At 43.3% G+C, this 25,167-nt stretch overlaps 1 long non-coding RNA gene across 2 annotated transcripts in view; it reads right to left on the bottom strand.

Annotated features, from left to right (window-relative positions):
* Positions 1 to 25,167, bottom strand: part of LOC146863142 (uncharacterized) — a 248,173-nt gene that overhangs the window by 198,472 nt on the left and 24,534 nt on the right. For both annotated transcript variants that reach the window (XR_014978216.1, XR_014978217.1), the window contains exons 2-4: positions 13,659 to 13,923; positions 9,526 to 9,623; positions 8,697 to 8,778 (exon numbers count right to left, since the gene is read on the bottom strand). This is a non-coding gene — a long non-coding RNA (uncharacterized LOC146863142). The remainder of the gene's footprint in view (positions 1 to 8,696; positions 8,779 to 9,525; positions 9,624 to 13,658; positions 13,924 to 25,167) is intronic.

The following is a 25,167-nucleotide window of genomic DNA, read 5'->3' as shown; positions in this document are numbered from 1 at the left end:
ACAGTTCAGTACATGCACTAGTTTCCGAAAAAGTCCAGAGTGATTCCAAGAGGTCACTCCTAAGCAGCGCTTGCGCGCTGCGTTAGGCTCGACCTAAAAAGGGGAAAATACTCCGCTTTTCGGAGCTACAAAAACAGTATGACTTGGCGCATCAGGAAGTGTTCCGAAACATACAAACCCGCCACGCACTTATCACAGCCATTTCCAAACAGCGTTACTGTCTGAACCAATTACAAAAAAAGCTATCTCGATGACGTGCCAAAAACTATGCAATAATTTACTAGACCCACTCCTACAAGTCCGAGAAAGGTGGCAGGATGAGTTTGGGCCGCTGGAGGACGATGAGTGGCAATCCGTACTAATGCCCCCCCTCCCCTGAGGGGCAGCCATACCTCTAAAATTCTGTCTCATTCAACTCAAAGTACTACACAGAACCTACCTAAAAGGGGCCACATTGACCAAAATAGGACGCAGGGAGGACGCACAATGTCTTAGACATTGCACGGAGGAGGCAACATTTTACATGTGATATAGTGCTGCCAAACCATAGCACCATTCTGGGAAAACGGCAGATGCAAAACGCGACAGAAATTCAATTAACACCCAAGTTGGGACTCCTCAACACATGGGATGCCACAGACATCACCACAGTAGAACAACAATTGGTCATACTAAGATTTACACTAATCAAATGCAATATTGCCATGTGATGGGGTGCATGCGAAACACCAACAGTGAAGGGATGGGAGATTGACATGGATAAATGCATGATTGTAGAGAAGGAAGTCTTTAAAAGTAGAGGCTGTCCCAAAAAAATGAGACAAAAGTGGGGAAAATGGAACTCATACCGTGGAGAGATCTGTATCTCCCCAACGACCAAACTAGCAGGGGGTGGCAGGGGCAAGAACCCACAGACACAAGAAGATGTACCGTAATAATAACATTGGTGAGAGTGTTCGCATAAATTATGTGAACTTCTACCTCATTTTATTATGCAACTCGACTGTGACCTGAACTGTTACATATTAGAAAAATTTATTTTAAAATAAATTATCTTAAAAAAAGGCAGGCATAGCGAAGGTAAAAATATTGTTTTTAGTGTTATTTTTTAGATCATTATAAAAATATAGATGTAGGAAATATTGTTGTATGTAATATATTTTGTAAGTGTTAATTAGTATGTATTTTATTGTAGTGAGTTTCATTCAATATGTTAATCATTTTTGGTGTGTGTTTTCAGTAAGATTTTTTTTTATTCTTTCTATTAAACAAGTGCTCAGCATACAAGGTCGGATGCATACATGGATATCATGATCAATAATAGGAAGCATGTAGCTCACCATCTATGTGATGTCTGTTCAAACATATACAATCAGATCTTATGTACATGTAATTGACTAACAGGCCTGTAACCCCTTAAAGGCGCCCCACCGCAGTGGCCCCTGTACTCCCCCCATAGGTCTTACACCTTTTCCTATTTCCCATTTTCTGATAAATTACCTTTTCATCCTGCTGACACCAATCCAGATCTGCCTCCCAATCTGCCACTTTAGGAGAGTGAACCCCACTCCACGTCTTCGCTATATTACGTTTGTCAACATCAACCAAGGATATCAGGATATTTTGGCCACAGATCCTCCCCGGTAACACAAAGAACTAACAACCCCGCCTCCATCTGGACATCCAGACCTATGATTCTGGTCATGACTCGTGTTATCTCCCTCCAGTACGATTAGATTTTGGGACAGGCCCACAGAATGTGAAAAAAGGACAACACAGCCCACAACCTCTGATTCTGTAACACTTCTTCCTACCCTATACATCAGCGATCTATGTAGAATCCTCAGCCGTATCAGCCAAAAGCGGGCTTGTATAGCTATCTCTCTGGGGCTTTGAATTGGCTCTATCCAGTCGTCATCCTCCAATAGCCCTAAATCAGCCTCCCATGCCTCTCTTAAGTTGCCCAATGGGTCTGGTGAGTTGTTCATGAGCTTCCTGTAGGTGAGGGAGGTGGCTTTGTCTATCTTTGGGTTGCGCAGCAGCCAGTCTCCTAGGGACGTGTATTTCGGTAACTGTTTCCCCTCTAGAATATGGTGCAGCACCGCATGCCCAAATTGTAAGTAAGATAATTTATTAATTATTAAATTGTTGCAATTCGCATTTTTAGTTGGATAAATAATGATTTTATATATTTTATTTAGTAGCAGTATATTGTATTTTTACGGAATAAGGGTGGGGAGATTTTTTCAAAGTGTATATTACATTTAATGTAAATTGTTTTAATGATATGCAAATTCATATTTTATCATTTTTAACTTTATTTTGTTACATTATCTTTAATACATTTTATTTTCAAAATAATTAAAATATATATTAAGGGTGTTACACTTTTTTAAAGTATTAAACAAATACAAATTATAGAAATAATAGACAATACATTTTTTCAAAAATGGTTTTAGATAATTTTGTATTTTATGATGATTATGATTTTATGATGATTATGTATAACTTTGGATTGTTATTTTATTTTATGGTTTTAAGTTTAGTAATGGCATTAAATATTTTTAAATATATATTAATTATTAATAGTAATAAAAAGATTTTGAATGTGCTAATGTTTAAATATGAATATATATCTATGTTTGTAGTTTTGGTTAGTGTATTTTTAGATTACATTTTAGTTTATTTTATTATTAAAAATTGTGTGCGAAATGGAATATTGATTGCTTATTTAAAATGTTTTCGATTGTAATGGAAATAGTAAATGCCACCTCTTTAGAGTCCATCACCTTCTTCAAACATCCTTACATTGGAGTGAGAATAGCAAATGCCACCCCTTTAGTGTCCAACACCTTCCAATATGGTTATACTGGAGTGGGAATAGTTAATGTCACCCTTTTAGTGTCTAACACCTTCTAATAGGTAGAGATTGTAATGGGAATAGTAAATGTCACACCTTTAGTGTCCAACACTTTGTCCCAGTATGGTTAGATTGGAGTGGGAATAGTAAATGCAATCCCTTTAGTGTCCAACACCTTCCCCACATATGGTTAGATTGGAGTGGAAATAGTAAATGTCAGCCTTCTAGTGTCCAACACCTTCTTATAATTGGTACAGATCACCTTCTTCTAATTGGTACAGATTGGAGTGGAAATAGTTAATGTTACCCTTTTGGGTCTAACACCTTCCCTAAATTGGAATAGGTTGGAGTGTGAAAAGTAAATGACACACTTTTAGGGTCCAAAGCCTTTCCCAAATTGTTTTAGATTGGAGTGGGAATAGTATTTTTCACCTCTTTAGAGTCCAACACCTTCTTCAAATTGGTATAGATTGGAGTGGGAATAGTAAATGTAACACCTTTAGTGTCCAACACTTTCATAGGGTTACATTGGAGTGGGAATAGTAATTGTCACCCTTTTAGTGTCCAACACTTTCTCAAAATTGGTTTAGACTGGAGTGGGAATAGTATATATCATCCCTTTATGTTCAACACTGTCCCCAAATTGGTTTAGTTAGGAGTAGGAATAGCGTTTCACCTCGTAAGTGCCCCATACCTCATTTAAACTGGTTTAGATTGGAATATCAAAGGTGACCGCTTTTAGTGCCCAACACTGTCCCCAAATTGGTTTAGATTGGAGAGGAAAAAGCATTTTTGACCTCTTTAGGCATGAAACACTAATGTCTCACACCTTCTTCGAATTGGTATATATTGAAGTGGGAATAGTAGATGTTAACCTTTTAGTGTCCAACACCATCCCCAAATTGGTATAGGTTGGAATGGGAACAGTAAATGACACCCTTTTAGTGTCCAACATTTTCCTAAAAATGAATTATGTTTGAGTGTCATTATTTAATTTTAGTCTGACGTCCTTTGCTTTAATTGTATTTGTATGTAGCAGAAATAGCTTGTGTTATTTCATTAGTGTTTAGAAATATAATAAAAAATAGTTGTGTTTGTAAGAAAAACCATTAATTAAATTTTCTTTAATAGAATAGAGATATGTAGCTTCTTACCCATTGTATTTATGTTTCAAAGTTTATTTAATGTATATGTTTACATTTTTAAACATATATATTTCAACTTAAAAATACACATTTATAGAGGGGCGTGCGCAGAAAAATGGCCAACTACCAGCGAGTTCTGCCCGCTCATTTTATAATCCTACTATAATCCTGCAATCACCTTAATATCCAAACACAGATCCCATCACAACAGAGAGAGCTGTGAGGAGAATTAAGTAGTCTTGAGCCGGTGACAAGCCTGAACTCCAGGCCAGATGGGTGCCCTTAACATGGCGGCGAGGAAGAAGAGTTCTGAAATCAGGACACATGACAAAGATACTCACAGTGGGGCTTTGCTCCCAAAATAGATTAAGGGGCAGACGCCCACCCCTATCCCATTCCCCGCCTGAATGCGTAGTGCTGAGCATCGGACCCCAGGCAGAGTCAGTGGCAGCCAGCAGGGCTGGCCGAGCCTGCCAGAAGAAATGCCCAGAGGTGTAGCACCACCACCTCAGCATCACTCAGCACCACCCTCCTTTTGTTTATGTCCCCCCCATAAAAAAAGTTATAAACAACAGGCATTAGAGCAGGCAGGAAGAAGTTGCCAAGCACTGCAAGAAAAAAAAACTAAGGAAGACCTTTTCTTATGTTAATTCTTTTTTAAATATGGTTGTTCAGTTGTACATAATGTCTTCTTAGCTATATATAAGGTAACAAAAATGCTTATAACACTTTTTATTATAACTTTTCAACATGCAGCACAGCAGCCACACTGCTCCACAACATATCTTAAATACATTGGCAAAGACAATAGCTCTGGCTAAACGCTTATAAGGTCCCAGAGGCGAGACCTATTGGCTATGCCAATGCTGGTTTGTTTTTGTGACATCACAACAAGTATGTTAAAAAAATATTTTTTCGATAAGGTTGTTGTTTGATAGAGGGCATGCACTAGTATATATTTGGACCTTTTATTCAATTTTTTAATTTGATTGCAGTTGTGGTCGGTGGCCTGGATTGAATTGGAGACAAATTTTTTTGCTTTCAACTTTTTTGCTTTTATGAGGGGAAAAAGGTTGCACAGTAAAGTACATTTTCTCCATGTTTGTGAATTGTGCACTGTTCATTTACTTTACCATGTGGCCCAGTCTGCTTACAGGCCATTCAGCCAGTACTAGGCATCGGGTACATGAAACAACTGTTTCTGTGGTATATATTGTTTTAAAACATCTATAATTTAGGCCAGGGATGGCACTGGATTAAATACAAAATGTTTTTTTTATATTTCACGTTTTTTATTTTTGCAAAATGTGTATTTTGGTGGGGCAATATTTTGATGCCTAGGGAAGATATGTGTTGTTGGAAATTTTTTATAGCTGAATTAATTTTCGTTTTTGCCATTGCTTTATTAATGGTAGTGTTTTTTTGCCTGGGCAGTGTGTGTATTTGTATATTGGCTCTAGGCCACCATTTTATATTTATTCTCCAAGCCATGTGGCCGGCGACCGTTTTGTGTAGTCAGTGCCCATTGGCCTGAATGTGTCCATGCCTCCTTGCTTGTTGTTTGAACATGTGGCCAGCGGACATTTTGTGTAGCTAGCCAGTGTGCTTTTGCCATAGGCCTGCATGTGTTTTTTGTTGTCCATGACGTCTTGCTATTTGTTTGACCATGTGGCCAGCAGTTCTTTTGTATAGCCGGCGAGTGTTATTTGGCCACAGTCTTGCATGTGTTGTTGTCCATGGCTTCTTGCTTGCTGCTGTTTGAACATGTGGCCATCAGCCATTTTGTGTAGCCAGCCAGTGTGCTTTTGCCATAGGCCTACATGTGTTCTTTGTTGTCCATGCATTCTTGCTTGTTGGTATTTGAACATGTGGCTGGCAGTCATTTTGTGTAGCCAGCCAGTGTGCTTGTACCATAGTGTGTGAAATCCTCTTTTTCCAGTTTCTAAAGCCATTTCAAGGGACATTTATAGAAGAGGGCTATGCCTTTTTGGTCTATTTTTTTACTTTTTTCCCGGATATAATTTTAATAGGTTTGAGGATCATTGTATTATGTATGTACAGTGTTTACATAATATTATATGCACTTTCTTTTATTTTCAGCTACACCTCCTTGCTTCCCAAAGGATTTCTCATAGTCTTTATTGAGACACCAGCGATCACTTATTTTTTTACATTATTTGATTTTTCGGGCGCACACCAGCATTAATTTTTTAAGGATTATTCAATTTTCACTGCACCCTTCTGCCTGACATAGGTGTCTCGCCTCAGAGGCACATAAAGCAAACTTTTAAATCTTAATGTTGTAATCCTAATTGAAATATTACGTTATGATTTGTATTGTGATGGATACAGTTTTGTTGTTAATTATTTGGGATAATATCACTAAATGATATTGTCTGTATGAATAATTCAAACTGCAAAAATTCAGCTGTCCTAGCCAGTCAGATGCGCCCAGGGGCCAAGATTCAACATGGCAGAATCAAGTGGCCACCTGGAAGAGCTCTGGGTAACTCCCTAGGGAGGAGCTGATGTGGTCTTGTGCCAGAGCAGAAGCCAAGGGTTCCTGAAATGGGCAAAACTGGTTTATGCATGAAGGGTATCAAATGTGCCTTTCAATGCAATATGGTGACACTCAGAAGCACCCCCACCTGACCTAATTCTAAAGGAGAGGTGGTCACACCTCTCCTCCACAGGAAATTCCCTTGCCTGAGTGAAGATCATCAGCAGGCAGGCAGAACACTCTCTAGGGTCGGCAGCAGCGCTGGCTGGCAGGCAAACCCTGTAAGGCTACACAGGTAGGTATTGGGGAGTCCCCTAAAGAGCCCCGGTACATGGTATCATGCAACTAACACTGGGATCGGTGTCGTTGCATGATTCCAACTTGTTTGATACCAAACCTGACCAGGTTTGGGGCAGCCATTATGTAGTTGGACCTCTCGACTTGCCAGTGCCCACTACATACCTCATAATGGCTGTCCGTACTTACAAAGCCCAGAGAATAGAGTCTGGGGTTTGTAAGGGTACCTCTACTCATGCAAGGGTACCCAAACACTTACAACCATGCACCCTGCCCTTGGACTGAAGAGCCTACCTTAGGGGTGACTTATAGGTTAAAAGTGCAGTGACTGGGATATAAGGGGAGTCTTGCATCCTAAGTGCAAGGTGCAAGCACCATTTCACGCACACTGCAATGGCAGCTCTGCAGACACAGTTTGCATGGTCTTCAATGGGTGGCATAATACATGCTGCAGCCCGCAGGAGACCCCTGGTGTATCAATGCCCTGGGTATCTCAGTACTATATACTAGGGACTTAAAATGGTAACCCAGTATGCCAACTGAGGGGTGTACAAAGTACTTACTAGAGAATTTCCAGGAGACAGTGTTGCCACTGGGGTCCTGATTAGCAGAATCCTAGTAAACTACAGTCAAAAGAACCTGACACCAGACAAAAAGTTGGGTTACCTCTGCCAGAAAGATCCAACTTTCCTACACCTGCTCTTCTCCAACTGCCTCATCCATTTTACCCTGACTCCAAACTTAGAAGAGGAAGATTGAATACTCTGTCACGCACGTTACATATAATGAATATCCTGTCTGCCATAAGTAGAGAGTGCACAGATTATAAACGATGTACTGCAGTACATGGAAGGGAATGGGATATGTTTTATGTCACGTTTGTCACTAAGTATCCCATTCATCAAACTCTAAATCAGGCACCTAGTCCCACATTATACCCTGACCCTGCCCTCTAAAAATACATTCACTTGGCAGTAGAGAAAATAAAAAGGGATTAAGCTAGGAAGAGGTCTAGCTATAGAATAGTGGGGTGTCACTGATCATGCGCTACGCTTAGTCAGTCACTCTGCTTGACAAATGATGAAAGGAACCGGCATGGAAGCCACGAAATATGTCACTTGGGCAGAAAAATGTGGCTCATGCTGAGAAGGGAATTTACAATTTTTTGGTAGGCTGGGACAGAAGGAAAGAATGTTGAAGTGAAGTACTATTAGTAGGTGACTGAGTGGGCACTGGGAAATACACCTTGTTTTTAGTTTGTAATCCATTGCAAACTTCATAATGCCGCATTGCTAACTGAAGCAGATGCACACTGCACAGCCTACACTGCAGAGCAGAATTGAACCGTGCTGCAGTTAGGTCACGGGTGGCAAAATGCAGTGGGCAGGGAAGTAATGAAGGGTCGGATGTCTGCCCACTTAGTAAATAGAGTATAATTAAGGCTTCCCATTTTCCATTTTTACTGATTTATACATATAGGAAAGACAGACAGAAAAACAAATATTTTACTGTCCGTATATACTTTTACATGTGGAAAAAAACGGAAATCAGATTGTTTGAGTGATTCTAAATGCTATTGCTCATGACTGCTAGGCTAATAGGTGTGGGGACTGACAATTAAGTGGCCTCAAAAACAGAAAGACATTTTTAGTGAAGAGGCATAAATAGTATATAAGCAGAAGGTAGACACAAAAATGTGCATGTTTTCATATAACCTATTGATTTATCATCTGTGGGTGTGCATATCATTGAAACTTGTTGGGCATTCATGTAAGAGTGTATATTTATTGGTTAAATAAATGTGGAAATATACTAGTTTTATCTTTGGATGGAAATGCAAATAAAAACATATCATAAAACCAGGATTTGTCAATAAGCAAGCAAGGTGACTTACCACTTGTCCCTGCCACCCCTAGGACTGCTCCCCCTCCTGCCGTGTGGGCCTCCTCTGTCGGAGGCACTAGTGGTCTGTGTGGCTAACGAAAAAAAAAATTACCCCTTTTAGATACCAGATTTGCCACCTAAGTAATTATTTTGCACAAAGTACAACAGCAATACCTCACTACATTTCAGTAAGCAGTATCTTCTATCGAACCTATCACTTTGTGAGGTTTGTTGGTTGACAACATGTTAAAAAAGCCAGGTAGTCTAGTCAACCATAAACCTTTATCTCCTAATGGAGGTACAAAGCTACGAAAGGTTGAGAGTGAAGCACAATGAAGGGGTGGAAGGTAATGGTCAATTAAGGACATGGTTTTGGTTGGTAATGGGATCTCATTCCTTTCCTGCCATACTGCACTGTCATGGAAACTGCTGGTATACAGTATAAATAAGACAACATTGAGGGGGTCCATGACCACTCTATCTCTTTTTGACTGTTTGATGAAGAAAGCCTCTCAACCCATATATTTGGTTAATAATGGTTTACTTGAGCCTGCAAACTTATTCACAGTACCAAAAATATGTTCTCTTAGTCTTACAGTACCACAAGACATAACAGAGCGGCGAGGAAAAGCTTACAATGAAGACAGCTGAAGAAAGCTACAGACAGGGGAAAGTCAGCTGCAGAAACAGGAAATATAGAAAACAGGATAATGCAGTAATTGACTAACATTAGATAGGGGTACTGAAAAAAAGTAGAAAGAACAAATAAATACAAAAGGCCAAATTTATTTACTAGTGGGGAGAGATAAAAGTATGAAATAAAAATAAACTGGACTTACTGGGGCCAGCAGAACCACGTGCCGCTGCACTGGTGGTGGGAGTGCCACCCACAGCGGCTCTGCCGCTTCGCCCTCCGATGCTTTCTTAGCCTTCAGTGCTGATGTAAGAAATAAAGAAGATCATTAAAAAAATTATGAGGGGTGCAGTTATTGTCTAAACAAACTTTGGACAGGCACACACAGCAGTATTGTACTTTCTAAATCAGATAACCTAAAATTACATTTTGAATTACTAATGGCTTGCAACAAATTATCTTTCCGCCTCCTTTGATGGGCCAAGTCAACCTCCCTTTGCAATGCATACTCTCCTTCAGGCAGATTGGGACTGTCTGAGCTACATAAAGGCACAGAGAAGAAGGCTAACACCCTGATATACTACCATCTTAATAGTGACAGGACAGGAGAAGTCAGCATCACTTCTTAAATCAGCACAAACGAGCACCAAACAACTGCCTAGCTCATGCTGCATCAGAGTCCAGACAGTATCATTCATTTGATGTCCACTTCACTCCTGTGGTGCAACACCCAGGCTGAGCCAGATACCATGCACCACTACTCCCAGCCCAGGGCCCAGATTTATCAAGGATTTGTTGTTTGTGTTGGCCTTGCCTATGATTGTTTTTAAACAGGGAGGTGTCCCTCTTCCTGAACAAATAATTCAGGATACTTTGTAATTTATGTGGCACCCTTAAACCATGACGCAAGAGGGCCTGCATTGGTGTGGTAAGCATATCTTGATAAATTAATAAATGTTACATTCCTGTCCTCTCTCTTTGATGCAGTGCATCAAATTGTCTTGCTGCCCTGCACTACGGGAAATACATTTTATTAACTCTGTGCCCCAATGCACTCAGCAAAGTGTATAGATGATGAACCCTGGCGTATTACTACATCGCATGCCCATTTCTTTCAGTTGAAAGACAGTGGACACGCACCACTACAAGCACTCTCTGATACTAAGTGCATTTATTTATGCGAGTGTAACACTAACATTAAACACTTACAACTAGCTTCCTCAGCATGGTAGTGGTACCATGCTCATGAATAAAATGTCCTCTTTGTACCAGAGAGCACAAGTGCCACTTGCCTATATGTTTGGCACCATTTGACGAAACAAGTGTGCCTGTGATTCTTGCTGCGCATGAAAAGTTTCGAGGTGAATCGTCAAGCGGGGGCCGAAAATAAAGGGGAGGGGTAAAAAAAAGTGTATTTCCAATGTTAATTTCCATAGAGAATTTTGAACACTACTATAGCCCAAACTGCTGGACGGAATTACACCAAACTTGACAGTTGGCTAGCTCTTGGCCAAAAAAGAGTGCCTTTTGTTATTTGGTGTAAATCCATTCAGTAGTTTGGAAATATTAAGGGAAACCCAAATTGTATATTTTGTGGCGCAAACGCTGCGTGAACCCTCTCGATCTCGTGCTGAGATGTAATTGGCTGCCAACACTTAAACCAGGAAATGTTGAGAGCCATCTTGGGACTTGGCTTCTTAAAAAATGTTTTTAAAAAAGAGAAGGGGCAGGGTAGGAATATTCTGACCCCTGAGGCCTCTTGGTCGTATTCTGCAGTAAAATGTCCGGTCTCCCGTACTTCTTTTTATTATAGCCTCTTAGTGGGCCCTGGGGGCCCACGCCCCTCGCAGAGCCGGGGACCACCACCTCCCCAGGGCAACTGCCAGCACACCGGGGCAAATTAGGGTAAAAGAATGCAGTGGGCCTGCATGCCCCCCCAGAGCCTTAGGGACCCCGCCTGGGGATGAAATAAATTAATGTAGGGAGTCCGTTGTGGGCCCCGGGGACCAATACCTCCCCGGGGCTATATGCTACAATGGAGGGGGGCTGCACGCCCCCCTCGTGGAGCCATGGCTGGCCCTGGGATCCTCCACCCCCCAGGGCCGGCTCCTGCTACCTCCCATGGTGCCCACCCCTGGCAGGAAGCTGATTGCTTTGACTTGCTGGGAGCTGACACCTCCCACCGAGCAAGAGCAACATAACTCCGCTTTCTGCAAGTGTAAGCTGTCAAACAGCTCTTGCTTGCAGAAAGCAGAGTTTTCATCTGTTTCCTTGAATGCAAATGTGTGTGCTCGGAAACAGATTAAAACACTGCTCCCGCATGCAGGCAGTTGCTATTTAATGCTGCTACCTGCTTGCGGCAGCAATGTTGGCTCACTGCACACTGGGTGCTGAGATCAGCCCGGGGAGGGGGGTCACGTGGCTACCCTCCCTATTGAGTTATGCTGGGTCCCGGGGCTGTATGTGTCAAGACAGGGTGGCCGCATGGCCCCCTCCCACTTTAATGAATGTACTTGGCCCCAGGTAGGTGGTAGTCCCCGGGGCCTGGAGGGTCTGCGCAGCCCCCCTCACAATTGTTTTAATGAAAGACCCAGGGAGGTGGTGTCCCCGGGACCCGGGGTCCCCATTGCCCCACCCCGCATTCATATAAATAAAAGCCCCCGGGGAGGTGGTGGTCCCCGGGCCATATAAATGCCCATGGAGGGGGGCATCGTGCGCCCGCCTCCTTTCATTTTAAAATAAATGTACAAGCGTGGGAGCCCGAGCTTGTTTTTTCCCCATGTCCTGTGACACCTATGCACACACTCACAGACTCACTGAGACACTCATGCATCCACTCACAGACCCACTAAGAGACTCACACACCCACTCACAGAACGAATCATAAACTTAGGCACCCACTTGCAGCCCCACTCAGAGACTAACACACTCACTCACAGACCCAGTGAAACACTTATGAAGTGACTCACAGGCCAACTCAGACACTCATACACACATTCAGACACACACGCACTCACTCTTACACCCATTGAGACACTCATGCACTCAGTTATACACACTCTCTAAAAGGTTACAGGTTACAGTTAGTAAATAAAATTTTAAAACCTAAGAAATTCACTGAAAGAAATCAACGGTTACAGGGATGTTATACTCGTACAAAACCAGTGAAATCCAGTAGTTATAGTTAAACTGAGCTAACTATAATTTACGCCCCTGCAATGCACTCCTTATTACCTCACATATTAAATCACTCATGACCTGGTCAGTGACATCACTGATGACAGCATCCACAGAACCACACAGACACCCACTCACACCCCAATAGAACCTCTCATACACCCACTGTCACTGCTGTACAACCACTCACATACCCATTCACAGACCCATACCAATACTCACACAACCAATCGCTCATCCATAGAGCCACTCACACTCACTCACTCATACAGCCACTCACACACCAACTAACTCACCCATACAGCTACTCATGCACCCACTCACTCACCAATAGAGCCACTCACACATCCACTCATACAACCTTACAGCCACTCACACAGCCACTCAATCACCCATACAGAAACTACCACTGCCACTCACTAAACAATACAGATACTCACACACCCACTCACCCATGCAGCCACTTGCATAGCCACTCACACACCCACTGAACCATTTACATACCAATTTACACAGCCATACAGCCACTGTAAGAGCTTCCGTTCTTCCTCAGAGTCTCCACGTGATGATACAATGGGCCCACCTCTCGACACCTATAACTCTGAATGGTGTAAAACCACAGTTTTAGAGTAGTCAAGTGGGGGGGAGGGACTTAGGAAGAGAACAGCAGAGAAGGAACCTGTAAAAGAAAAGGTTAATAACAAACAAAAACAAATAATCACTGTTTCTGAGAAGCACTATACACTCAGTAGTGACACCAATGAACCCTTGGTGATATTGGCTTCCAAATATCCAGTAATGGATTAGATATGCAATAAGTGCTGTGGAATAGAGTAAACCTTGAATTTAAACCACATATGCCTTGTTACTTTTCTCTCATGCATTTCATTATTGCTTCATCATAATGAACATTATCAGCAATTGTACACATCAAAATAAAATAACCTTTTGTATTTGACTCGAATACACAATAAGGCAAATCACACAAATATGTCTGAACTGTCCGCATACCATACACCCAACATTAATATGTTGCAAGCCTCATTCAAATTCATTTTTCCTCACTCTCTCGGTCTCTCTCTTCTTACTGTACAGAGTACGGCCTACTCTAAATGCGTACGCGATGCGGGCTTGCGATTTTGAAGAGTTCTATTTTCTCACCAACTGCGGGAGCCAGATGCTTGAGCTGTTGCGGGAGCGTACTCACAACAAAGGATCTGGCGAGAATCAGGAAACAACGTCCCTGATCAACGGAACTGCCCCGCTGGAGCCGGAACCAAGACGGAGAAGGGAGGGTTCTGCACCTGAAGCATTCGGATGGAATAGTGAGCTGTGAGCACAGTGGCTGGCTTTATGCGGTCTGCCATACCCAAGATGTCTGCCAACAAGAATTCTGGGATATGTAGTCCAAAGTGACTACAAGGACCTACAAGATAGAAAAAACACCATGAGGCCCCTCCAAATTAACACAGAGACATGTGTGCATAGAGGCATGATGGCCACAATGACCATCACCATGACAATAAGGATATCAGGCAAAACACAGATAGGAAAACAAGCATTGCTAACTATACAATGTCTTAATGTCTGTAGTAGCACACAGACCACCAATTGGCAGTAAGAGCCGCCTCTTGTGCTTTCCCACACCAAGGTTTAGCACACGAAGGTACTGATACAAAGGTACACACCACAGAGATGCGTTCGACGGGCCCTAGATCGCGCTCTGCCCTAGATCTGACAGCCACTCACACACCCACTCACTCACCCTTGGAGCCACTCACACATTCAATCTCCAATACAGCCACTCACATCCACTTACTTAGCTATAAAACATACTCCAACAGCTACTCACTCATCCATCCATACAGCCACTCAAACACCCACTAACTCACCCAAATAGTCACCCATATAGCCACTCGCACCCCCGTTCACACACCTATCCAGCCTCACCACTCACCCTCCAATACAGCCACTCACTCACACATCCACACAGCCACTCAGACATCCACTCACACACTGATTCAGACACACAGCCGCTCAGATGAGATATGTTAGAAATAGTATGACTAATTACTACTACAAAAAAATAGTAATTCAACTTATGCTGAAGCTTAGTATATATCTTTAAGTATCAGAAACGTTTACGGAACACACTCATGGGATGATGTCATAAGTGATGTCATTTGAGTTGTCATCAGTGATGTCACTGCCCATGTCATGAGTGACGTAATATGTGAGGTCATAAGCAGCGCATAAGTTTTAGTTAGCTCAGTTAACTATAACTGCTGAATTTCACTGGTTGTGAAATCTGAGCCGAAGTATAAAGTCCCTATAATCTTTGTTTTTTTCAGTTAATTTCTAAGGTTTTTTTAAATGCTATTACCCAACTATAATGTCCCTGTAACCTTTGGTTTTTTAAGTCAATATAGATATATATATATGAATAACCTAAAACCAAAGCCAAACCAAGAATGGACTTACTCTAGTCATGATTTACTGGGGAGCCAACAGGTGCCTTGCAGCAATATTTTTTCAAAAACTTTTGCCCATTCTATACAGCACTGGCAAAATGAGTTTGGCCATGCATGGGTGTGCCTACGGAATGATGCTGGTGTCATTTTTCCATGCAGCATATGACCCTTGTTTAGTGCATACTGTGAACAGAGTTGTCTCTCAGAGTGTGGGTAAGTTTAGGTGTTAGGTGAGTGTTTATGATGGGGCATGATTGAGAGTTGAGGCTGAATGCTGTGTGAGTTTTTCACTAATGGTGAGTAAGTCATGCAGAGGGAGCATTTGAGAAAGATGTGGGGTGCAATGGGAGCAAGTGCCTTAGAAACTAAGAGACTGTAGGGCAATGCTGTGTGAAGGGGAGAACCGGAGTCATTGAGGCACCCCGAAAACCATTACCCTTTCCACAGACCTCATTTAGAAAACGCTATTGTTTGTAAATAATTGATCTTTCTCTGTACTAAAATCTGAATTTTTAAACTGAATGTGTTTTTAAACTCACTGAATCTGCACCGAATTGCTGGGGGGGTTTCGCTACTGCAATTACTTACGGCTGGTAGCTCAGCTAGGTTGCTGAGTCACAGTCCAGTTTCTCCTGCCCCGGTCCGTCACGGCGATCTTGTGCCGATTGTATGGAGGGCTGGGAAAAGGGGCAGAGCACTTCTGGTTTTCCAGGGCAGAGCGGCAGTTAGCGCTCTAGTGGGGAGTTGAAAATACCTACTTAAGGAGCTGGCCAGAGTGAACGCGCAGCAGCGACGGCAGACAGTGTGAAGAACCGGGACCTTATGGGCCTAGCGGCGCAGGGTACACCTTAATCTCCTGAGTTCACCTGCTTTGTCGAACAGAGACACGGGACACTCCGTTAGGCATAGAAGATAAGGTTTATTAGCTGCAGCTAAGTACAGTTGTCCCAGAAGTACACTCGGTACGGTCTTAGGAGACTGCCACTTTACATCGTGGCGCACAATCTTTTATAACACACATATTCACAAAGAACACTCCCAATGCATACAGGGTTAACCAATGAGAAGAATGTGAAAACAAGATATTAAGTAACTCAAATAAGCCTCTCTTCCAACTGTGTTTGTCACCCTTCCCCTCAAGTTAATCAGTGGTAGTGTTTATAAGTCGACTTGCAGGTGGCAGGACACATTTGTATGCCCCGGAGGACAGTTGTGAAATGAGAGAATACAAGTAAAGAATAGCGAAGGCCAGAGGATAAGATAAAGTCAGGAAAGAATGGTGCGAACCAACAGATAGTCGAGACAGGGATCAGTCAAACCAGACTAGGATTAGTGGAGTCGGCCGGACCCTGACACCAGCTTTAAACAGAGGCAGGAGGTTATTTGACACTTTGCAGTAGGAAGAGGAAAAACAACACCTCGTTCACCGTGCTGCCAGAGTGAGGGCAACACAAAATGGCGGAAAGACACAAAATGGTGGCTAAATACGAACAGGATCGGAAAACTGAATTACCTCAGACCCTCCTTTTGCCATTACTCAGGCAAGACGCACAGACTCATTTTAATCTGAGTCGACGTCAATGGCCATGAGGTCATCAAGCTGTTGCTGCAACATCATTTTAATGCTCTCCGTCTTCCGTGGCACAGGCCTTGGGACACACATAGTGGCACAAAGACCACAGATGGCGGGGCCACACTGCATACAGAGACAACAGGAAAAAATGATGGCCAAAACCACTCCAAGGAATGTTAATACCTTCCATCCCCATTTGAACAGTAATCCCCAAAACCATTCCAATAAAAACCAATCTCCTTCGTCCTGATGAATCGACTCGGAGATCACATGTAATTTGGAGATGGCTTGGTATACCGTAGGGGCGTCGTCAGGTATATAAATGCAACAGCTAGGTCCGATCAATTTACAAACTCCACCACGATCCGCAAGAATAACATCCAGAGCAATCCGGTTCTGCAATGTCATGAGACGATCCGCCTGAAGTTCAGCTGTGAGATTACTCAAGGCTCCCACAGTGACATCTATGGTAGTCTCAACAACACAAACCAATTGTCTCATGTTTCTACTGTTGGCCATTGGGCCCCAAAAAGGGAGAAATCCTTTAAGGAAATCACCTCCCTCTTGTCCTGCCGTGTCTTTAGAATCAATAATCCCTCTGCCATATCTGTTTCTGTGATGTCCCGAAGGAGCAGTGTATGTAGGAGGGAGAAGAAAGGCTATATAGCACGTTCCTGAAAAATCCGTCGGTAGCCACGTGTAGGCTCTATCGTGGCAGACAAAATACGTGCCCTGGGATGGCACTAACGGTGGTGAATTCTGAGATGTGTGAATGTATGTATGGGAACAAAAACTCTTTCCTTGTCCAGTGTCAGTAGTCTGGCCATTCATTTGTAAACAAAAGTTACCTCGATGAGGCACAGTCCAAATTGGTGGAGATTTTCCCTGTTTAACTCTATCTGTAAGGCTAGTAACGTAACGAGTCACGTTCCAACCATCGTATGCCCGTTTCTCATCAACAGGAACCCTACTATTCTCCACAATTCTAGCCATAGCCACTATTCCTTTTATCAGAGAACTATGACTAAAATCTTGTCCACTACCATATGAACCAACTGGACTTCTAAATCGGTTCTGATATGCATTTGAAAACATCACAAAATAGGCCCAAGCGGAACCTTCATAAGAAAATGGAAGGGCTAAATATGGCATCCCTTTGTCTGTGGTATGAGGCATAAGTCCACACACCCAACAGTCGGTTGTGTTGACTACCAATTGGTGTTGATGCAACAACTGGACAAATGAATTGTTAAAATATTCTCCTGATTAGTTCATGTTGGGGAAGCGTATGTAATTGATGTGGGGAGATAGTAGAATGAAGAGACAAGGAAATAGAAGTAGGGACAGATTTGTGCTGCATAGCATGAACAATCCAACCTACACAAGCCAATAAGGTACTAAAAAACATAAGAACACACAATGTTATGCCACATTGACTGTACACTAATTTACAATATTTCTTACTCATCTCTTCCTTCTTATTATTCTTTCCCACTTTGACATCCATCCTCTAAAATTGTTGCTCACGGCAATCTTCCTTACTCACTTGGCTGTGATTATTAGCCATCCTATGACACTGCAAGTCCTGGGGGCCTAGCCACTATACAGGTCACGAACCAAGACTCCTACCGTGACCCTGCAACCTGGACAGATGATACATGTCACGAAAGAGATGAAAATCTCAGGTGTCCTTGACCAGTCTAGGCCTTAAATTATATCGAGTTCTGTTCAGTACAGTTTGGTCCTGAAATAGTGTCTGTGGATCTGTAGTGTTCAATCGGAGATGTGGCGGTACGGCTTCTTGTAAAACGTCGTCATCTTCTTTCTCTGACCGAGTTCCATCTAGGTGTGCACTACTGAAAGGTACAAACCGAGGGACCCTTTCGCCTTCAAAATCACCTATACCCTTACGGACCCACTGGTCAAAAGGCAAGGGCAAGGGCACCTTTTTGCAGTGCACGCCATGGATCCAGTTCTTTTTCCCTTCGACTTTCACTGCTGTACGTGTCACCAGAAGAACTTGTCGAGGCGCCTTCCAACGAGGTTCCAAATTCCTTGCCCTCTGAAAATTTTTCACACAGACCCTGTCTCCCGGTTGGATAGAATGACCTGGGTCTGTGGAGGCCTCTGGTAAAGCGTTTTGAACCTGTTGGTGGAGAACACGTAATTTAGTGGTGAAGTCATGTAAGTAGTCAATCAGCATTGGATACTGTATGTCAGAATACTTTTTAGGGCGAGGGACTCCCCAAACATTAGCCGGGCGCCCAAAAACAACCTCGCATGGGCTGAGTACCAAACGAGAATGTACAGCTGTTCTAGTGGATAGGAGAGCCAAAGGTAAAGCATCGGGCCAGGCAAGTCCCGTGCTAGCCTGTACCTTTGCAAGCTTAAGTTTGAGAGTGCCGTTATAGCACTCTACCAAACCCGCTGATTGGGGATGGTTCGCCGCATGGAATTTCTGCCTGATACCAAGACTGGCACACACCTTTTTCATAATTTGGCCCACAAATTCACTTCCATTGTCACTCCAGACAATGCGTGGCAAACCAAACCTAGGGAAGAACTCTTTCAGAAGAACTTTGGCGGTGGACAAAGCAGTGTTGTCTTTCAGGGGCTAGGCCTCTATCCATCTGGAGAAGGCACACACCACCACCAAAACATATTTGAGATTGTTGCATCGTTCCATGTGAATATAATCAATTTGCAACACCTCAAAAGGATATGTTGGGGGAGCAAAATCACCTGCTGGAGTTGGGGTTCCCTTTCCTGGATTATGCATCAAGCAAACGATACAATGTTTCACTAAATTATCTGCACATTTTGGAATCCCTTCGTTCAGCCACACTGGAGCCAGAAGCTTACATATTCCTTTCGCACTGATGTGGGCTGGACCATGTGCCATAGCAACTACAGGCAGTACATAGGCATCTGGTAACAGCCAACGTTGATGTTCTGACAATTCTATCCAACATCCCATCGCGTCTAACATTCCTGTACTCTCTCTCCACTTACTCAATTCTTTCTCTGTAGCCTCTCCTTGAATCGATCTCACACTTTCTATTGTATCCTCACACATTCCTTTTTCCTTGACCCAATTTGCAGGGCCCGCAACATACATGCGACTCATAGCATCTCTGGCTGTTTCTTTCGCTACCTCATCCGCAAACGCATTCCCGCGACCAACATCATCAGTAATCCTCTTATGCGCACTACACTTTATGATTGCTATCTGGGTAGGCAAAGCAAGTGACTCAAGAAGATCAGTTACCAACTGACCATGCTGTATTTTAGTACCGTGGGAGGTAAAGAATCCTCTTTCCTTCCACAAACGACCAAAACTATGTGCCACACCAAACGCATACTGGCTGTCGGTATATACATTCTCTCTCTTCCCCTTAGATAACACACACGCTCTGGTCAAAGCTATCAGTTCAGCTGCCTGAGCTGAATTATGTCTGATGCGTGCTGTCTCCACGATTGTATGCAAGGTGGTAACTGCATAAGCTGAAGTTGTTTCACCATTATGGAGTTTAAAACAAGAACCATCCACCCATAGGATCCCATCCGGGTCCATTAGTGGTGTATCTTTCAAATCAATCCTACCTTTTGTCTCCTCCTCAGTACGGAGAAAACAATCATGTTGTTCCTGAATACCTTTCTCCTCTGGAAGAGGTAACAATGTGGCTGGATTTAAAGTGTTACATCGTTTGATGTGCACATGACTAGCCAAGAGCGTCAGCTCATACCCAGACAAGCGAGCGCTTGTAAGATGCTGCGTTTTTGTCCTATTTAGCAAGGTATCCACTGCATGTGGTACCATAACAATAAGAGTGTTATCTAGCACCACTCCAGCAGACTGACGAATAGAAATTGCTGCTGCTGCTGTAGCTTTAAGACAACTAGGCAATGCCTTGGCTACTGGATCTAATGTAGCCGAAAAGTAGGCACATGGCCGCTGCTTGTCTCCAAATCATTGTGTTAAGACTGACAACGCACAACCCTCTCTTTCATGGACATAGAGCGTGAAGGGCTTACTGTAATCCGGAGTACCCAACACAGGAGCAGAGCACAGAGCAGCACGTAAATCAGAAAAACTCTTCTGACATTTGTCAGTCCAAGGAAGGGGTTGGGGTGTGTCTTTTAAAGTGAGTGCCAACAAAGGTTTAGCCAACAAAGAAAAATTTGGAATCCACTGTCTACAATAAGAGGTAATGCCCAGAAAGGCACGCACTTCTCTTTGTGTGGATGGCACAGACATTTGTGCAATTGCTTGAATACGTTCTGGGGTCAGTCGCCTTCCCTCCTTTGACAAGAGATGACCTAAATAGGTAACCTCTTGGCGAGCATATTGTAATTTAGAAGGTGAAACCTTATGGTGAAGGTCAGACAAGTGACGCAATAGTGCAATAGTCATGTTCTTGCAAATATCCTCTGAATCAGCAGCAATCAATAAATCATCCACATACTGAATAAGGGTAGCACCTGGCGGCAAAGGAAAAGCATCAAGCTGGCATTTCAGAGCTTGGCTATAGATGAAGGGACTTTCACAATAGCCTTGGGGTGCGCGCTTGAACCGGAAACTTCGGCCTCCTAAAGAGAAGCCAAAAACATCCCTACTCTCTTCAGCAATGGGGATGCTGAAGAAAGCATTTTTCAGATCAATAACAGAAAACCAAGCTGCCGAGGCAGGTATCATAGTTAACAGGGCAGTGATATCTGGAACAACAGGAAACTGCGGTACAACAATTTTATTAACCTCCCGGAGATTAATAACAAAGCGATAAACAGGAGGCTGAGAAGGATCAGTGCGTTTAAGAACCGGGAGAACAGGACTATTGCATATATTTCCCCTCGTCTCCTCAACCACACCCTTCTGAACCAAATCATAAATAATAGCAAAAAGCGCACTTTCACCATCATTGGGAATTTTGTATTGAGGGATGCGTGGCAATTTAGAATTGGGCTTGAGGGTAACGACATAGGGTGGGATCTCAAGACAACCAACATCATTTGGACCCGTAGCCCAAAGTGTTGCAGGGAGAGAGAGCAATTCAGGTGGAAATTTATCTTTAGACAAATACATTGGAGAAGTCAGTTTCTGCCCCAAAACGAGATCTACACCAGAAGGAGAACAATATATTGTTGCATGCAATCTTTTCAATAAATCCAAACCCAACAGATTTTCGCCGCAACCAGTCGTTAAAAGAAGCGGAGCTTCCAAATCATAAGAACCAATTGAATTCGGCAGAGGACAAGAGACCGGGCTATGAACTGGGGCGCCAGAAAATCCTACGGATACGTTTGTTAAGCCAGACAAAGGTGCCCCAGGCAGTTTGGAGTGAATAATAGAACTTCTCATCGCACCAGTATCTAAAAGAAATGGCTCTGAAACACCCATTGTAGTGACATTAACATAAGGCCCATGATCTACTGGAATCGATACAGCTCCCTCACTTTGTCTATGGCTGTCCTAGTTAGCGTGAAGACCGTCATTCTCACCTTCAACATAGTAATCATCATTGTAATACTGTGTAGACTGAGTATTTTGCTGATCAAAGTAGTTCATAGAATGTGGAGGTGGAAGGGAACGCTGTGTCTGGGGCGACATACCTCGACCTCTACCCCTGGGCGCTAACTGGGAACCACCACGACCTCGTGGAGTAGATAGTCCTCCATTACGCTGTAATAAAACCGGGCAGCCATTCTTAAAATGACCTTCCTCCATACAATAGGCGCATTGGTTAGGACCTAACAAAGGCCGTGGAATATAGGGCTCAGGCTTTTGAAACACCCTCTGAAACTGGGGAGGCTGTTGAAACTGGCGCTGAGCAGAGCGAGGAGGATAAGCTTGTTGCAGAAGAAACTTTGTTTTTAATTCTTTAGTCTTTGTCTCTTGCTTGTCTTTTTCCTCTTTGTCCCTGTTTTCGTAATATTGAGCAGTAGCCAATATCTGAGCAGAAGAAGAAACAGCCCATGAACTTTCAGAGTCCTTTAACTTATGTGACAACTCGGGGAGCAAATTAAATACGAATTTATCTACAAATAATCGCTGTCCACCCTCCTTAGTCATATCCTGACCACTGTGATCAATAAACGTCTCCTCAAAACGAGTGAAGAAATCGGAGACACTCTCATCTTTCTTCTGTCTACACGCAGCTAATTTATCCCAATTAACTCGTAAGGCGGGCATCATTGTTTTCATTAAAGTAATAATCCTACCAGGGAGTTCTGTGATCAAAACATCAGGCTTAGCACCACCCACTTGTGCTCTATCCGAGGCAGTTATAGCATTCCATGTACCACCCAATTCTTGAACGTGATCCTCTCCACGAATCCGAGCCCATAACGCTTGTGGGACTACATTTCCCATCAACATGTCAATATCGGCTAAATTCATAATACAGGCATCAACAGTCTGGGACAATTCTTTATTGTAACCAGCAGGGTTTTTACGGGGATCCGGTAAAGATTGTTTGAGGGCCTAAACATCAGATCTCTTCCAGGGCACATGTACCCATATACGCTGGAAGTGAGCGGGAATAGCTGGATTATTACCTGCTTGCGCAACCTCTTCCCTCCATATCGGAGGAACCTCTCTCATTGGGTAATGTTTCAATGTCTGCCGAACAGCAGGATCAGAATCAAGAAAAGTTTGTGAAGAAAATAAGGACCTAAAAGTAACAAGTGTCCTTACGGCGTCCTCAACCTTAGAAACCACGATGAGTCCTTTATCGAAATTAGCCTGAACGTCCAACAGACCCTGGGGAAGTAAACCCAAATCCATATCCTCCCATCCTTTAGCAAGAGTGTCACACATAACATTAAATACATATCTCTGCGTGGGCGCATCCCACTGATGAAAGGTGATCATGATATCTTTCACACTATACTGGGGACCCTTCTCGATCCATTTGCGAGCGAGAGAGTCCAACACCACCCGTTCGTCGGAACCTGGAAGTTGACTACGAGACTGTCTTCGAGAAAAAGCCGGAGACATGTTCAGAGTCCCAAAGAAAGGGGACAAAAAACCAGAGACAGTATCTGTTATTCGTTTGCGCACAGTAGGAGAATTAGACATAAGGACAGGGGACAAGGTATTAGGCGATACAGGAGAGGAACTGGCAGTTATAAGGGGAGCCGAAGGCTAAGAAGATTGATATTCAGGAGATGGAGACAAAGGAATCGGTGGCACGAGAGGTGGGAGTGGCAATACCGGAAGGGGCAAATGTGGAAGAACCGGAACAGGTGGGGGGACAACAGGCAACTGAACAGGTTGTAACAACGGGGGTGCATTAGCACCTTGTACATAGGGTGGAGGCAATCTCAATAGGTGAGACATCAAAGGGTCTTCCTCCAGATCCTTACTTTTATCAGAAGGGGAATTAGGCAACACCGGATAGCATCTATCTATTGCTATACGATGCTGTCTCTCTGAAATTTCCATTGCATTATCAATCTCATTATCTTTAAACTGCTGGGCAGCCTGTATAATCGTCATATTTTGTGCTTTCTTATCTCGTTTTGCCTGCTTAATTTCTTTCTGTTTGGCTTCCTTACGCCAGAGGCGGAAAGAGTCAAACATTGCCGGCCGGGCTTGTCTTTTGAACAATATCGCTTCCAAATTGTCTAATATGTCAGGCTCAAAACTACCATTTTGTGGCCACTGTAGAACGCCATCGTTCTTCGTGTATCGGATCCATGCCTTATTAAAGGCAATGGGGCCGACACCATGTTTTGAATAAAGCTCATAGGTGGGAGTTCCAACCGGAGGAATCGGACAAGAGTCCTCGAGCCGGGAATCCCTATTACAACCAAGGCAACAGAACTTCCTAAACTTACTCAGACCAGGCATCGTTATTTCACTGGACTGTTCACAAACATCAAGGGGTTAAATCAAATAATACAGTACAAACGTACTCACCCCTCGGCTTCGGCTTTTGCAATAGCCGAATCAAAGACCCAAATCAAAACAAAATAGTGGGAGCTACCCACCAATACTTAACTAAGTGTCTTCTTACGCCAACAGAGGCCCGTCTAATGTCTTGCGATACCAAACATCATCAAAGGAACCAAAGCAGGGCGGCAGTCAGGGCAGCAGTCGTCAGCAGCCGTCAGAAAGGAGAAACCGCGCTGCAAAAGACCTTCGGACCACTTTGACATACAGGGGTCGCTTGACGTGGTTCGCGATTCCTCCAGAATTTTCTTGCGGGGCTCCTCACGATCCTCGGGCAGAACTGCTACCTCTAAAGCCGGCCCACGTTCGGGCGCCAATTTGAAGAACCGGGACCTTATGGGCCTGGCGGCGCAGGGTACGCCTTAATCTCCTGAGTTCACCTGCTTTGTCGAACAGAGACACGGGACACTCCGTTAGGCGTAGAAGATAAGGTTTATTAGCTGCAGCTAAGTACAGTTGTCCCAGAAGTATACTTGGTATGTTCTTAGGAGACTGCCACTTTACTTCGTGGCGCACAATCTTTTATAACACACATATTCACAAAGAACACTCCCAATGCATACAGGGTTAACCAATGAGAAGAATGTGAAAACAAGATATTAAGTAACTCAAATAAGCCTCTCTTCCAACTATGTTTGTCACCCTTCCCCACAGGTTAATCAGTGGTAGTGT

The sequence above is a fragment of the Triturus cristatus genome, chromosome 2_2 (assembly GCF_964204655.1).
Source record: "Triturus cristatus chromosome 2_2, aTriCri1.1, whole genome shotgun sequence".
Classification (NCBI taxonomy): Eukaryota; Metazoa; Chordata; class Amphibia; order Caudata; family Salamandridae; genus Triturus; species Triturus cristatus.
Note: the sequence above shows the minus strand (reverse complement) of the source record. Positions and strands in the feature narration are given on the sequence as shown.